The sequence below is a fragment of the Symphalangus syndactylus genome, chromosome 8 (assembly GCF_028878055.3).
Source record: "Symphalangus syndactylus isolate Jambi chromosome 8, NHGRI_mSymSyn1-v2.1_pri, whole genome shotgun sequence".
Classification (NCBI taxonomy): domain Eukaryota; kingdom Metazoa; phylum Chordata; class Mammalia; order Primates; family Hylobatidae; genus Symphalangus; species Symphalangus syndactylus.
In genome coordinates, this window is record NC_072430.2 from 65,743,855 (window position 1) to 65,760,436 (window position 16,582).

At 41.9% G+C, this 16,582-nt stretch overlaps 1 long non-coding RNA gene across 2 annotated transcripts in view; it reads left to right on the forward strand.

Annotated features, from left to right (window-relative positions):
- LOC129487905 (uncharacterized) overlaps positions 1-16,582 on the forward strand; it is a 62,211-nt gene that overhangs the window by 34,229 nt on the left and 11,400 nt on the right. The window contains exon 1 of one of the 2 annotated variants that reach the window (XR_010122127.1): positions 9,034-9,111. The exons of the other annotated variant lie outside the window; for it this stretch is intronic. This is a non-coding gene — a long non-coding RNA (uncharacterized lncRNA). Of the gene's footprint in view, positions 1-9,033; positions 9,112-16,582 lie in introns of those variants that run through there. 2 annotated transcript variants of the gene reach the window in all.

A 16,582-nucleotide genomic window follows, 5' to 3' on the forward strand; every position in this document is an offset into this window, starting at 1 on the left:
AAACCCCGTCTCTACTAAAAATACAAAAAATTAGCCGGGCGAGGTGGCAGGTGCCTGTAGTCCCAGCTACGCAGGAGGCTGAGGCAGGAGAATGGCGTGAACCCCGGGGGGCGGAGCCTGCAGTGAGCAGAGATCGCGCCACTGCACTCCAGCCTGGGTGAAAGAGCGAGACTCTGTCTCAAAAAAAAAAAAAAAAAGTTTTCTAACCCTGGGACCTGGGGAAAATATACTTTCTCAAAACTGAGAGTTATAGTATTATTTCCCTTTTCTACACAAAATAGGACCATATTACATACTCTGAATATTTTGACTTGTGTAGAGAATTTTATGATGGAACCCTAGGAACCTGGCATTAGACTTGACCAATAAAAAGAGATTTTTAAAATTCTTTAACCTTTAAACTCAGTTGGAGGAATGTTAGGGATCCTGGTTCTAATCTTCTCCCATTTTTAACCCCTTCAATTTTTCCTTCGGTTTCTAATATTTGTTTTTATTTAAAATATATTTTAAACTTTTTATTCTAAGTAGGATACAAAAATTAAACAGATATTTGGCTAATAATGGCCAACCAAATACAAGCATTTATCTCTTTTTCTGTTTGTGAGTCACCAAAGATTGCAGCTTTTTTTAAAAAAAGGGATTAAAAAAAGAATAGGATGGGAGCTATCAGCTTATGAGAGAGTTGAGAATTTTCTAGAAGATAGAAGTGGTTGGAGGAATGATGGCTTGGAGAAAGGAGGCTGCGCTGTTTATTTACTGACTCCCCCACCCCTGGGTCCATAGGTCGAGGGCTAACCTGGGACTGAGCCTGTGCCTAGGTCAAGAGAGGTAGGACTGCCAGTTGAAAGACGAGTCAGCGCTTGTACAGAACTGTCCACCATAACTGCAGATGAAACTAGAGGCGGACTGCAGGCACGTGATGCTCGCACCAAAAATGACTCTATAGCCACATACAGCTGGACGTGGAAGAGCTCAGTCCTCTATCTGAACATGATATTCCTGCTTAAAAACTTTCAGAGGTTTCTCTGCTGACTGAGCAGAGTAGAGGAATGGGCTTCAGATTCTTCAAGCCCTGAAACTTTGTGTGTATGTGCCTATTTTGGATGAGAAGATCCATAATTTTCATCACATTTTCAAAAGGGTACATGTTAAGTGTTTAAGAACCACAAACACAAAACCCTAATCCTTAACATGACAGGTGAGGCCCTACACAATCCAGACTAACCAACCTCTCTTGAGCCGCATCTCCTGCCAGTCGGCTCTCCCCCATCTCCCCTTACTCAGTGAACATTAAATTCCAGCCACAGAGCTTCTCATCCCATCTCAAACATGCTATAAGCTCTTTAATCTCTCTCTGATTGAACGCATGCCTTTCTCTCTGCCAGGAATGTTGCTCCTCCTTTGCCACTTCCTCTGCCCCTTCTCTGCCTGGTGAATTTGCTTTTATCCTTTAAGACTCAGCAATAACATCACCTCTGTGACCCCCTCCCTCCTTCCTAGTGTTCTCCCCAACCGTTTCCTGAGCAATCCATACGCTGATGTCTGTGGAGTTCACCCTTTGGTATAGTCATTGTTTGTTTATGTGCTGCTCTCTTCTACTTGTCTATGAATTCTTGAAAGCACAGACCATGCCCCTCACCACTCCAAACCATAACTTGGAACATAACAGACAATAATAATATTGATGACACCAGTGAGAAATGAATGACCTCGTTTATTAGCTTGGCCAATTGTCATTTTGCATCTTACAGAGAACCTGACCCCGAGAGATTGGGATATTTATAACTAGGTTTCCTGTTCAGGTTGTTAGAATCTGTCCTGGTTTAAATGTACATTTCTGATTCCTATACATCTTTTAAGAACCACTATGAAAAAAGAATAATCAGAGAACAAGAAAGGATACTTGCAATTAAAAATGTAATAGATGACATAAAAAAATTAATAGGAGGTTTGGAAGATAGAGCTGTAAAAATCTCCCAGAAAGTAGAGAAGCTGCCCCCCAAGGCTGGTGCACATGCCCTCCTTGTAGCATGTAGGACATTCCTTCTCACCAGTGCATTTATTTGTCACCCTGCATTGTAGTAGCCATTTTATGGATCCCTGATTCCCAATAAATAGGCTGGGCTTCCTTGGAGCAGGGACTGTCTCTTCCTCCCCATCACCTATCCTGTGCGCTAACGTACATGTGTATTGAAAGAATGAATGACAAATGTGTATGAAGGAGTGAAGGCAAACTTCAGTTGGGTTGGGGGTTGAGGGGAAGCTTTGCTGAGGTTGGAGGAAAAGGTGACTGAGGATAAATCCCTGGGGAACACTAGGGAAGATCCAGGCTAGGGGGAATAGACAGGTTCACAGCTACTGCAAGCATGGCTGAACAGGGAAAGGGTGACTGGGCAGATGCAAGTGGTTGAACCACCAAGAAAAATCCTGAGAGAAGGAAGGGGTGGTTGAAGTTCACTCAGGATTTCATCTTTCCTTGGGAATGACTTCATGCCAGGAATTGTGTTAAGGACTTTCCACGCATTGTCTTACTTAAGCTTCACAAAACCTTATAAAGTTGTAATTACTACTACAGCCATTTTCCAGGTGATAAGGATAGGTGTACGATCAATAAGCATCTGACCTCAGATTCTAGAGCTGGTGGTCACAGAACCAGGATTTGAGGGAAACGTCTGATTATGTCTGTGTTGTTTTAATCACCAGGCCACTCTCTCTGGCAAAGGAGCCCAAGCCGAACCTCTCATATTTTGTTCCACTTTGCCTAGGTCGGCCGTCCTGGGTGCCCAGAGCACACTCTGCAGATCACAGCTCGCAGGCTCCTAGCTGGGGATTGCACAGCTCCCTCTCCCAGATCATCGCAGTCTCCTTTTCCCAGAAAAAGCTGTGTGGGAGAGAGTAAATAGCTGGGTTTGGGGAATAATGGTTTTCTTCTGTTTTGTGTTACTGGATCTGATGCACAGAAAACTGCCCAGAGCCTCAAATAATTACAGTAAGACGACTCCGCTTCCTTCACGTGGCCACAGCAGACAGGCAGGAGCCCAGACACACTGCAAAGCAAGTGCTGTGACTGTGAGATGGGAAAAGGCAGGAACCCAGAATCAGGGATTCCTGACGGAACCACAACCGCAAGCACAGCGTGGCACTCGGCAGAAACCGGGAAAGGGGCCCCACCCGGAAGGCCAGTGACTTGTTCCACTTTAAAGTCACTTAATAAAAAGCCCATTTAGACATATGATTAAGTAGGGGAAATGGCAAGTTTTAAGATGATTCGTGTAGTGCAGTACCATCTGTGTTAGGACAAAAAGCCCAACAAAGCATGCAGACTGGCAGACCATCCACTTCCTGCTGCCAGCCATCATCCCTGAGGAGCAAGTGGTATGGGGGAGGGAGGGAGACCTTGGCTTTACCTGTATTTTGGAAATATTACTCACATGGCAATCATGTATTATTGGGTGATGAAAAATAGTCAAATAAATTTGAGAAAGAAAACAATGTGAAACGAACCTGGTCATTTCTTTGTCAGTCAACATTAGAATTGGCATCTCAGTGACAGGGCCAATTCTTTCTTTGGTCTTCATGACCATGCCCCGTTTGCCCCCTCAGTTTTAAACTGGATATACAATAATACACTTTCCACCCTAAGGTACCAAATATTGATAGTTTTATAGTGTGAGTCGGAAGACTTGGAAGAAGTCGTCTGATCCTGCGCACGCACGGAAGAAGAAAGTGTAGTCACCCCCTGCTTCTATTCTCCCACTGTCCCCCACAGCAGCGTGATGGCCAGTGTTAGGTGTTATCTTAGCTGGGTTAGGGAATACGTAGAAACCTGGTAAAGCACTGTTTTGGCTGTGTCTGTGAGGGTGTTTCCAGAGGAGATTAGCATGTGGGCCTGAGGGGAGTACTGAGGGAAGTCCCACCCTCAGTGTGGGTGGGCACCATTCAATCTACTGGGGGCCCGGACAGAATAAACACAGAAAACAATGTGCAGACCTGTCTGCTGGAGCCGGGATACACCCTTCGTCTCCTGTCCTTGGACAACAGTTCAGGCTCACCAGCCTTTGGTCTGGAGAACTTATGCCAGTCCCCTCCCCACCTCAGGTTCTCAGGCCTTTGGCCTCAGACTGAGCATTACACCTTTGGCTTCCCTGGTTCTGAGGCCTTAGGACTTGGGCTGAGCCATGCTAGGTCAGCATTCCTGAGCATCCCAGAGTCTCCAGCTTGCGTATGACGTGTCACGGTCTTCCCAGCCTCCATAATTGTATGAGCCAATTCCCCTAATGTACTCCCTGTCATATCTCTCCCTGTATTTATCCTATTGGCTCTGTCTCTCTGGAGGACCCCGACTAATACATGCAGCCTCCCTGCTTTTCAGCATTGATTTCAGACACTCAATCCTAGAGAGCTATTGGGATAGAAATAATTCATGGACTGAGCCCAGGAGAGCCAGGGTCACCTAGGTATTATCCCAGGGTCAGAGCATCATTAGGACAGAGGTGATGGGAGAGGGCTGGGGACTAGAGATTGTTTCTTGGAAAACGCCTGCAGAGTGCCCAGCAGGTGTGTACATATGTGCATGTGTATGTGAGGATGTGCATATGTCTCACATATATGTGCTTATATGTGTGTGCATGTGCATATTTGTATGTGACTGTGTATATACATTTATATATGTGCTTGTACATATGGCTGTGCCTGTGTATTTCTGAATGTTTGTCCATGTGTATTACTGGCTGTGTGTGAGTTGGTGAGTGTATTTGTGTGGAATGGATCATTCTTTCCCCATGCCAGAAGGACAAGGAGATGCTACCAAGTGCTTGAAGACTTGATGTCACATTCTTGATTACCCCCACCCCCCTAGAACTCCCTGGCATCTCACTGTGATGCACGGGCATAGCAAAGGATAATCCTTACCTTACCCTGGAGAGAACACCCTTCCTCTAGCCTCTGGAAACTAACCCATCATACTTCTGGCTGCATTATCAATTTTCAATTAAGATAGCAATTTCTTTGACCCTCTGAAGACAATAGCATGGAGCCTGGGTAATAAAGTGGAGTGGGTTCAGTGTATCCAGCCTCAGCAGTAGGAAGGACACAAGTTCTGGGACTCAGGGGTAGAGCTCTGCCTGATCTGACTACTTCAATTCCCTTTACAGATGAATAAAGTGATATTTTGTGACTCTAGTTGCCTTCTCTTTCAACAGGTTCTGTTCCTGTTAGCAACATTTGCACATACCATTTCCAATGATAGAAAGAGTCATATTCCAGATCCAATAGAAAGCTAATCCTATATAGTCATGATCTGCTGGGTGCCATTTCTGCAGATGGGGGCATGACACCTCCCTGAAGTGCCTTTTAAGGTATATATTCTCTCTCAGCATTTTCACGAGGGACATTCAAGTAGAACATACATCTTTTGGGGTAAGACATAAGCAACATAATTATAGGGACTCCAAATACTTCAGGTATGGAGACATTAAGAAAGAATGATTTCTTTCCCTTATTTGATGTAGCAAAAGCCTGCCTATTCAAACCCATCCTAAAATTGGAATAAATAATGTAATGCAAATACATGTAAAGAAACCTGCAGAGAAGTAAATAGCATAAAAAAGTAATGACTATGTAACAAATTAGATGGGTGGCCAGGCCGAGGTGAAGATACAGGGAACTTCATGAAGCAATGGTATGGTTTTGGTTGTTTTCCGTTTTGTTTCACCCCTCATGTGTCTTGAGATCACAGCTCACATAGGCCATTACACTTCAAGGATATGATCTCAGGATTGGAATATATTCATCTGCCAGTATTAAGAGTAAGCAGTGCTCGCTTTGGTAGCACATATATAAAATTGAAATGATACAGAGATTAGCATGGCCCCTGAGGAGGTTGGGAGTACAGAGGCGTGGAGAGGGCCTGGAAGAGTATGAAGGTGGAAAATGAACTCTTGGAGTAGTTAGTATTCCCTGGACAAGAAGATAGACAAGGAGAATGAAAAGAATATGGCACACTTCAGAGTTTCTAGTTGATGTTGTTCTACCCAAGGGATGCTCCTTGGCATCTGGTGGAAGAAATACAATGGACCATAGAACTTTCTCTTCACCTCTTCCCATTCTCTTAAGCTCTTAGCATCTATCCCCCCAACTTATCATTAGATTTTTCTAGTGATTCTTTTTATTTCTGGCCCAATTATATCCAATGATTTCCGTAAAACATGAAGATTTTAATAGTATTTTAGTAAGAACCTTCTTGCTATGAATTCCTTCAAATAATAATCTTGAAAGCACACTAATAGGCTGGGCGCGGTGGCTCACGCTTGTAATCCCAGCACTTTGGGAGGCCGAGGCGGGCGGATCATGAGGTCAGGAGATCAAGACCACGGTGAAACCCCGTATCTACTAAAAATACAAAAAATTAGCCGGGCGTGGTGGCGGGCGCCTGTAGTCCCAGCTACTCGGAGAGGCTGAGACAGGAGAATGGTGTGAACCTGGGAGGCGGAGCTTGCAGTGAGCCGAGATGGCGCCACTGCACTCCAGCCTGGGCGACAGAGCGAGACTCCATCTCAAAAAAAAAAAAAAAAAAAAAAGCACACTAATAATAACAATGATAATAATCTGGAAAGCACAGTTTCCAGTTCAAGTAAGTAGCATTCCAAGTGATTGCTCAATGCCTTACTCCAAAGCAATTCCTTCCAACCCGCCACAAGGCCAGAGCTCACTCTGGAATGTACTGTATCTTACACATCTTGGAATCTCTGGTGCTTTTCACGCAATGGGTGCTCAAAACTGTGGAACTATACTGTGAACTGTTGGAAAAATTTTCCTCCCAGACCTGCACCATCCCACACTTGCAGACATTCTGCCCCCACCCAGCAATCTAGCGGTCTCTCACTATTGCAAGTAGTAATGAAAGCTTCCTGACCAAATGACAAAGCCAGTGGCTCTTCTGAATTGCTCCATTTTCCATTATGCTCAGGATAGTTGGCATCTGTCTCCTCACTGCTCTGATACTCACTCCCTCACCTTCCTCTGCTCCTCACTCCGTGTATTTCATCTTAGGGACTTTTTTTTTTGTATCATAAGAGAAATTACCATGGAAAGCAGGACATCTTATGGCAAATATTCTACATAAAATATGTTGAAAATTAATCATTTTTTTTAGTGCTTATGTGCCTGTCACCATGTGAGTTAGTTGTTTTCTATGTACGATTTTATTTAATGCTTGAAGAAGCCCTAAGGGGATGTTATTTTCCTTATTTGAGAACTTGGAAAACTGAGGTTCAGAGATAGTAAGCACTTCAGTCCAGATTATGTAACTAGTGACTGGCAGTCTTGGTTTCTCAACCCCAGTGAGCAGTTCGATGCCAAGGCCCTTGCTCCACTGTCTCCCAGGAGAACATTTTTACCTTAGGGAAGGATGAAAAAATATCTAACATATTATAATTTTGTTCTATTTTTCTAACCATCTCTAGTATCAAAGGAAAGTTTTTCATTATGTATTTTTCCTTTTTATAAAAGCAATACTTGTTCACTGAAAACCATTTAAGAAATACAGAGAAGCAAAAAGAAGAAAAAAAAATCACTTGCAATCCGCCACTCAGATACAACATATCTGAAAGTTGGTATGGCTTTTTGATGATTTTTTTTTTTTTTTTTTTTTTTTTTTTTTTTTTTTTTTTTGAGACGGAGTCTCGCTCTGTCGCCCAGGCTGGAGTGCAGTGGCGCAATCTCGGCTCACTGCAAGCTCCGCCTCCCGGGTTCACGCCATTCTCCTGCCTCAGCCTCTCCAAGTAGCTGGGACTACAGGCGCCCGCCACCACGCCCGGCTAATTTTTTTTGTATTTTTAGTAGAGACGGGGTTATCACCGTGGTCTCGATCTCCTGACCTCGTGATCCACCCGCCTCGGCCTCCCAAAGTGCTGGGATTACAAGCGTGAGCCACCGCGCCCGGCCGATATTTTTGATTGAAACATTTTTTATGGGTTCATGTTGTATAAAGAGTTAAAACTGGAAACATAGTTTTTATGCCACTTGTCAGTCCATTCAGGCAGTTATAACAAAGTATCATAAACTATGTGGCTTATAAACCATAGAAACTTTTTTCTTAGAGTTCTGGGCACTGGGAAGTCCAATATCAAGGTGCTGGCATATTCAGTGTCTGGTGAGGGCTGGAGTTCTGGTTCATAGATGGTAGCTTCTTGCTGTATCCACATGTGGTGGAAGAGCTAGCTGGCTCTCCGGAGTCTCTTTTATAAGGGCACTAATCTCATTCATGAGGGCTCAGCCCTCATGACTTAATCACTTCCTAAAAACCCTATCTCCTAATACCTTGGGAGTTAGGATTTCAACACATGAACTTAGGCGATGCAAATATTTAGACCATAGCACCAATAAATGATTCCACAGCAATCGATTGTATAGCTATACCATAATTTCACCAGTACCACATGGTCAGCATGAAGTTTTGTTTCTTTGAATGTTAATAATATTGGGATAAACATCTCTGTAATTATCTCTGTGTATTCTAATATTTTATGAAAGGGAAGAAATATAAGTGTTAAAAAACTGTTCACTCAAATGTATGAAAGTGAAAAAGAAACAAACGCTTTGCTCTAAATCAGTAGTTGACAGGCTTTTCTTGTAAAGGGGCAGGTAGTAAATATTTTAGGCTTTGTGGGCCATATGGTCTCTGTCGAAACTACTCAGCTCTGCCATCGTAGCACAAAAGCAGCCATAGACAATCCATAAATGAATCAGCATGGCCATGTTTGAACAAAATTTTATTTATAGACCCTGAAATGTGATTCTCATATAATTTTCATGTGTCATAAAATAGTCTTCTTCTTTTGATTATTTTCTAATCATTTAGAAATGTGAAAACTACCTTTAGTCTGTGTGCCATACAAAAGCAAGTGACTGGTCCTTTCTTGCTCCAAATCATCCATTCATCCTTAGAGACATAAGTCTACATCTGTTTCTAGCCACAAAGTTACAGAATTGTGAGAATTCTCTTTCAAACCCTTCCTTCTCCTGGGTTTACACACACACATGCACGGACATATACTCCTGATTACCCCAAAGTCCTTCCCTAGTAACCTGGCCACCCTCTCCCAGAGTTCCGTAAGTTCAAAAATTACTTCTATTTTCTTTAATTCTATTTCTTGGAGCATCTGATTATCTGACTGAATTAATTCACATTAAAGAGTGATTAGTAGGGAACAACTGTCCCTTGGAGAATTTCCATCTAAAAGAACATGTACCAGTGAGGCTAACAGAATGTTGGGGAAAACATTTTTGAGTGGCTGGCTACCCAGCTCTTCATTTAGGAAGTTGATTTTGGTATTATAAGGCTTGCCAAGAAGGCTAAGATGACTTATCTACTGGTGCTTACAATCTAATCAGGGAGGCAGAACAACTGTGGTACAAGAAAAAATAAAAATTCAAATCAGAGGCTATTAACTGCCAAGAAAATGATAAAGAAATTAAATGACTAAATTATGATAAGGACAAAAATAATTGCTCAATGTTACCAAGCCTAGGCTGTCAGGGACATTTGTCTGCATGTTGATAGACATAGGACTTTGCCTTCTTCCTCTTATGGATAATGGCTTCGCAATATCCTCAGGGTCTTAAGCCTTTTATCCAGTCGAAGTCACTACTTCCTGGTTTTACTTATGCATAAATGATAAAAAGAAAAATAAAATTTAAACAACTTGAGCTTAGAGGGAGTTCTTGAGCCATTTACTAAATTTCTAGAGATTTGTAAAGCTCCAAACAAAATGCATTCATGAGTCCTTTAGCATATGACTGAACCTGGAAGTTTCATCACTAATTCCAAGGTAATCCTTGGACAGGCAAAGAGAAATAGGGCAATGGAGGGTTGATGTGAAAGCATTTCCTGCAAAGGTATCCTCTCACCAGGTAGGCAAAGAAAGATAAGTTACCCAGACTTGAAATTGCAAGAGTCTTTTTTCCTGAAAATCACATCCTAAACCCCTGGGGCAGTAAAACCCTTCTCTGAGCTCTCCTAGAAAGGTGGTCTTGGGAAACTAAAACAAGCTTTGACCTAGGGGCTGCCAGCCAGCAGGTTTTCTCTTGTGGCAGTGTTTGCTTGCCATTCATCCAACCCTGACCAGAGGCTTCAAAAGCTGGAGCTCAGCTCTACCCAAAGCATAGGGGATGCTGGGGGACAGGTCTGCCCATGAAATGCCAGGAAACCCCAGAGCTAGGAGAGGTAGCTTAAAAGTCAACATCTGGGCATCAGGGTGCTTCTTAAAGCAAGTGGTGAAAAACACATCTTACCTCCATGTTCTAAAAATTGCTGCCCAAATATCTTTGTCTTTAATCATCCAATTTTCATTTCAAAACCAAGTGCTAATAGGATATCAAAATAGTATGCATATTACTAACCCAGGCTAGTGGCAACTGCTGCTTGCTGCAAGCCCTTGACATTGCCTCCCTGTATCTAACCATGGTTCTGCTTAGTCTGGCTTCCTGCCTTTTGCAATGGCCAGGGTTTGATGGTTCAAAGAAAGGCAAATTGCCTAGTTAATTAAAATCTGTACTTTTAAAAACATTTTTCTCTTATATTGCCAGGCGAAGTTAAATGGGTACAACTTTCTTTTGAAAAGGCCAAAAATAAATTCTGGGCTTAAACATTGTAGATGAAATTGCTTCCTTAAATTCTAAGTTGCAGAAAAATAAAGGCTTATCATGAAAATTGTTATTTAGCTGTAACTGTGGGGGTGTAGATACAAAGGGATTATTAACCTCCTTTATTAATGGGTATGTCAGGAACTTTGAAGGATGACCCAGAGTTTGGTGGCCAAACGCCAGTGTGTGTTAAATATTCACAGTGAACTCTTCTCCCTTTGGTAATTGTAATTATACGTCTGTTTCTAGCCTTTCTCACCTTGGTTATAGCACTCTGCTAGGGTCACATGGATTTCCAAAATCAACTGCAAGGGAGTATTCTGAATTCCTGTTGATAAATAAATTATGTTCCAATTACTGGTGCTTTTCTGAAATGTTACTCAATGAAGGAAAAAAAATTAAGCTCCTGAGCTCAGCATATCTTATTTTGCTATCAACTGTATTTCTGTGTCTGTGTTCAAGTAACTAACTCCCCTTGGCAACTCAAAGGAGAGCTTTAGGTAAACAAGTCAAACTATCTTCTTGTTTATACCTTTTTTGGAGAAAAAGTGAGAGTGCTGTAATTTTAAAAAAATTAGAACGGTAACAATGTCATCTTGAATTTACAAAGTGCAGGAGTTCTCAGATCTGTGATTTCAAGTCTTCCAACAACTCTTTTTGGGTGGGAGTAGTCAGGAGTCCGTGCTGTGGTTGAAGCCCAGGCTGGCCATCGGGAGCTGAAATAGAGGCCAGGACTCCTGGCTCCCCGTCCAGACTCTGAGGACCCAGGAGCCTCCATGGGTACACTCAGAGGCCACACTAGATACAAAAAGAACCATGCACAGAGAAGTGAGAGGGTCTCAAAGGTATGTGTTTCAGCATTTAACAAGGAATTTTACCTGGGAGGTGGTATTCATTCAGGACCTGGCTACAAAGCTTGAAGAAAAAAGAGCCAGAACAAGTAAGAAACCTGTGCCTGCCTTAGAAAGGCAATGAAAAGTCTGTCTGTGTCTTTTGCCCACTTTTTAATGAGGTTAATTGCTTTTTGCTTGTTCAATTGTTTAGGTTTCTTATGAATTCTAGATATTAGACCGTTGCTGGATATATAGCTTGCAAATATTTTCTCCCATTTCGTAGGCTGTCTGTGTACTCTGTTGATTGTTTCTTTTGTTGTGCAGAAGTTCTTCAGTTTAATTAGGTCCTATTTGCCAATTTTTGTTTTTGTTGCAATTGCTTTTGAGAACTTAGTCATAAATTCTTTCCCAAGGCCAATTCACAGAATGGTGTTTCCTAAGTTTTCTTCTGGAATTCTTATACTTTGTGGCCTTACGTTTAAATCTTTAATCCATCTTGAGTTAATTTTTGTATATGGTGAAAGGGAGAGGTTCAGTTTCATTCTTCCGCATGTGGATAGCTAGCTATCCCAGCACCATTTATTGCATAAGAAGTCCTTTTCCCATTGCTTATTTTTGTCAACTTTGTTGAAGATCAGATGACATATAAGCAGCCAACAAACATAGAAAAAATGCTCAACATCATAATAATCAGAGAAATGCAAATCAAAACCACAATGAAATACCACCTCACACCAGTCAGAATGGCTATTACTAAAAAAAAAAAAAAAAAAAAAAAGACTGGCAAGGCTGCTGAGAAAAGTGAATGCTTATACACTGCTGGTGGGAATGTAAATTAGTCCAGCCACTGCGGAAAGCAGTTTGGAGATTTCTTAAAGAACTTAAAACAGAGCTACATTTGACCCAGGAATACCATTACTGGGTATTTATCCAAAAGAAAATAAATCATTTTACCAAAAAGACACCTGCACTTGTATGTTCAGTGCAGCACTATTTACAATAGCAAAGACAGAATTAACCTAGGTGCCCATCAACAGTGGATTGGATAAAGAAAATGTGTTATATATACACCATGGAATACTACACAGCCATTAGAATAATGAAATAATGTTCTTTGAGAAACATGGGTGCAACCTAAGTGAAGTAACACAGAGATAGAAAACCAAATACCACATGTTCTCACTGATAAGTGGGAGCTAAGCATCGGGTACTCATGGACATAAAGATGGCAGCAGTAGACCCCAGAGGCCACCAGACTGGGGAGAGAGGGAAGGAGACAAGGGCTGAAAAACTACCTACTGGGTACTATGCTCACTACCTGGGTGATGAGATCATTCATATCTCAAACCTTAGCATCACACAATATACCCACTTAACAAACTTGTACATGTACCCCATGAATCTAAAATAAAAGTTAAAATTATTTTAAAAAGAAGAAAGGCAATGACATGCAACAAGAAGCAGTCAGACTGATATTCACCCCATACCCTGACAACTCCCCTCATTTGTTCTCAATCACACTTGGGGTGCTTCTGCAGGAAGGGAATGGAGGAGGTTTGGCTCTTGGGACCACTTTCCGTGTCTGTGACTATAGATTATAATGTTAATTTCTGGTTTGGTTTTTTGGAGGGTAGGGGGAGAGATTATTTTTCTTTTATTTTTTCTCCTCTCTAGAGCAAAGCTGTTTTTCTCTCACTCGTTTTAAATAATTTCATTGTCAATGAAAACACAAAAGAGAGTTGAAAGCAATTCAAAATAGGGAATTTTCCACTGGGGAGAAATCAGGGAATAGCATAAAATGGCTTCTTGCCCTTTTCTTCAAATTCCGTATTCATATTAACAGCAAAAATTGATGGTTGGGGGGCAGCCGTCTGCATCTGTTTTGAATCATCCTTATTTCCAGGCCTCAGTCTCTTCCCACACTGTTCTCCAAACTGTCATCAGGTTTAATGGCACGGCAGCCTTGGGTGCTGCACTCCACCCTCAGAGACCACTCAGAACTCTCAGTGGCCCTGAGTGCTAGATCCTTAGAATTGGAACCATCTTAGAGATAATCTGGTCTTGGAATTTCTTTACCCCCTTCTTTAATAACTTGGATTGAACATTTATAGAACACTTACTATGCACCAAGGAATGTTTTAAGTAGTTTATATATATATTAGCTCATTCATTCATCACACGGCCCTATCAAGTAGGCACCATTATCCTCATTTACAGATGAAAAACTAGGGCACAGAGAGGTTGAGTCATTGACCAGGATGGCCTTCTACAGGGTGGCAGAGCTGCCTTTCCTCGTTACACATTCTGCATTCCAGCCAAACGTGCTGTAGGCTCTAGGTCTCCATCTTAGGCCTCTGCTCACTCCTGTTCCTTTTGCCTGGAAAGCCTCCACATCTGGTCCCTCCCCTAAACTCTGCATTGTCCAAATCCTATATAGCCTTCAAAATGAAGGGCGGATGCTATCTCCTCCAGGGAGCCTCTCCTAATTGCCTTTAGCTAGGGTCAGTTTCCTTATGCTGAAATAGCAAAGTACTTCCATTGTACTGTGTGGCATGTGCCACATTCTGCCCTGCATTCTAGTTATGTATGCATATATTTCATTTTTTTAAACATAATATAAGTTCTCTATGGTAGAATGCATGTGTGATGATCTCCAGCTCCCATATCACCTAGTGCATTCTGTGGCACACATTAGATAACGTCTGTTGCTGTATTTACCACATGGTATGAAAAATATGTGAATGAATATGCACATCATAGGTAACATTGCTTAATGAGCAAATGCCCTCTTTTACACATTGCAATCAGGCTCCTATAAAATTGCATATTTATAAAATGAATATTTACATGTGTTAGTTAAATGCGATGCTGTTTTTCCTAAGTGGGGAGGCATCTGTGTGATGTATAAACTCGCAACAACAGAGCAGCAGATCTGAGGACCCCACGTATACATGCGGGGTGCTGTCTGCCTTGGATGAGCTGGTCATTGCATGGCTTCTCTGCATGCTCTTGTGTAAAAGATAGCTTTTCTCTTGAGTCTCTACACTATCATTGCCTTTTCTGGGCCCATGAACTTTTGAACCAGGCGGTGGGGCTCTGCTCAGAGTAACTCTCACCCACCAATGTGTCCACACTGCAAGTGGTATTCACAGGCCACAGAAGCGTCACTGCTTAACCATGAGCCTTGAGACTCAGCCACAGCTCAGGCCACCACCCTCAGGATGCAAAATACTTCCTCCCATATATAAAGCTACACAAAGTCATTATTGATGACACTCAGCCACATGGGTAAACTTATGAAGGAGTACACTTTTTCTAATTTTCATGTAAGTATCAGAGAAACAATCAGGCAGAGAGAGCAATGAACACAAAATATTTTGATCTGATCATTTGACAGGGTCTTAGATAGTAAGCATCAGCTTATAATAGAATTTAAATCACCTCCCAACTTCTGGCTTACATGGTTCACAGTGCAATATTCCCTGAAATCAGTAATGTGAGGGTGCTTGATTCTGGCTACGTATCAGATTTCCTGTGGAATTTCACACATACCCACATACACACACACACACACACACACACATACCAGGCTCTCCTCTTGGAAATTCCACAATTCCAAAAAACTGCATGGTTCATTCTGATGTGAAGCCTGGGTTGAGAATTACTGTGACCAAATGAGACACAAAAATAATAGCCACTCAGTCCCAGGCTGTGTCTTTTGCTGTTGCTGCTTTTTAATCAAAAAGGCTAGAGAGGCATCTCAGTGGGAACATTTGTTCTGCAAGTGACAACACTTATAATATTTCATAACTATAGAAAACAGCGGGTGGCTATGATTTCAGCAGCAGAAGTAAAACATTTTTCCACCAGCAGAAACCGAAATATATAAAACCCTACATACCCTAAAGAAGAGGAAATATAAATTCAAGATTGTGAAACTTATATTCTGTTTACATTAGAATACCATTAATTAATTATTGACAATAGTTTAGTTTTAAAATAAAACCAGAATAGAGAAGACTCATTATTGCCTGAGACTCTAAGGGAGGCAAACTGTTGTTTACTGAAAAAATTTAATGAACCATAGTCTATAGCCATATGGAAAAGCTAGTACATTATATTTTACAGCATGTAATTGATCTACAATATTATCTTCAATTCATCCTCATTAATTGGCTTTTCCATGAAACAGAAGGGCTTCCCTTTGCCATCTTTGATTTGGTAGATGTGGCTGGATTTCATGCTGTCAGGGTTCATCCTATGTACTCCCCTATAGATGTTCTTTTTCTTTCTGACACTTCACTCACTCCAGAAATGAGCCTTCACACTGTTAACAATACTTTCATATCCCTGTCTACCCTGGAAGTAGATTTTGGTCTCTACCTTTCCAACATAATCAAAGTTTACCAGTCCCATGTTCCTTGATTCCAGAGTACCCTGTTTCCCAGACTCTGTTAAGGAATGTTAAAGTGTTTTGTAGAATAATCTGAGAAAATGGGATCTAATAACAAAATACATCGTATTTCCAGGGTACAGATTTGAGTTCAAAGGGATCTTCTGGCAATAATGCCTTAGCCTAAAAGTGGTACTCTGAAAGTCAGAATTCCAGGCGCTCAGAGTTAGGGGACTGATGCAGCTTTGGCAAGATGGGTCGCTCTCAAATCACATTGCTTAAGCATCTACTTAGTCCACCTATTCCAAGAGTGTTGGCTCATTGGTCCATGTGGTCTCCTAGCACAGAAGGGGGTGAGAACTACAGGCTCCCTCTTTTGGTGTCTAGCACAATTCAGGACTCCCTACTCCTTCTGTTGAGGCTGAGTATCCAGAGTTAACCCAACAGCTCATCGTTCTTTATTTCTCTTCTATACAAGTTCTGGTAATTTTGCTGAAGGCACCATCTCCAAAGGAAGGAACGAATATCAAAAGCAGCCAGTTTTGCCCTTGCTTAACAATTCTGGCCAGAGTCTTGGCACTGGTAAATAACAGGGACTCTTCCTGCTTTATTTCCCATTTCCAAGCACAGTGGGGGAGTTGGGTCCCTGGGGTGGACAAGGGTTAACACATGTACTCATGGCCGGGTGTGGTGGCTCATGCCTGTAATCCCA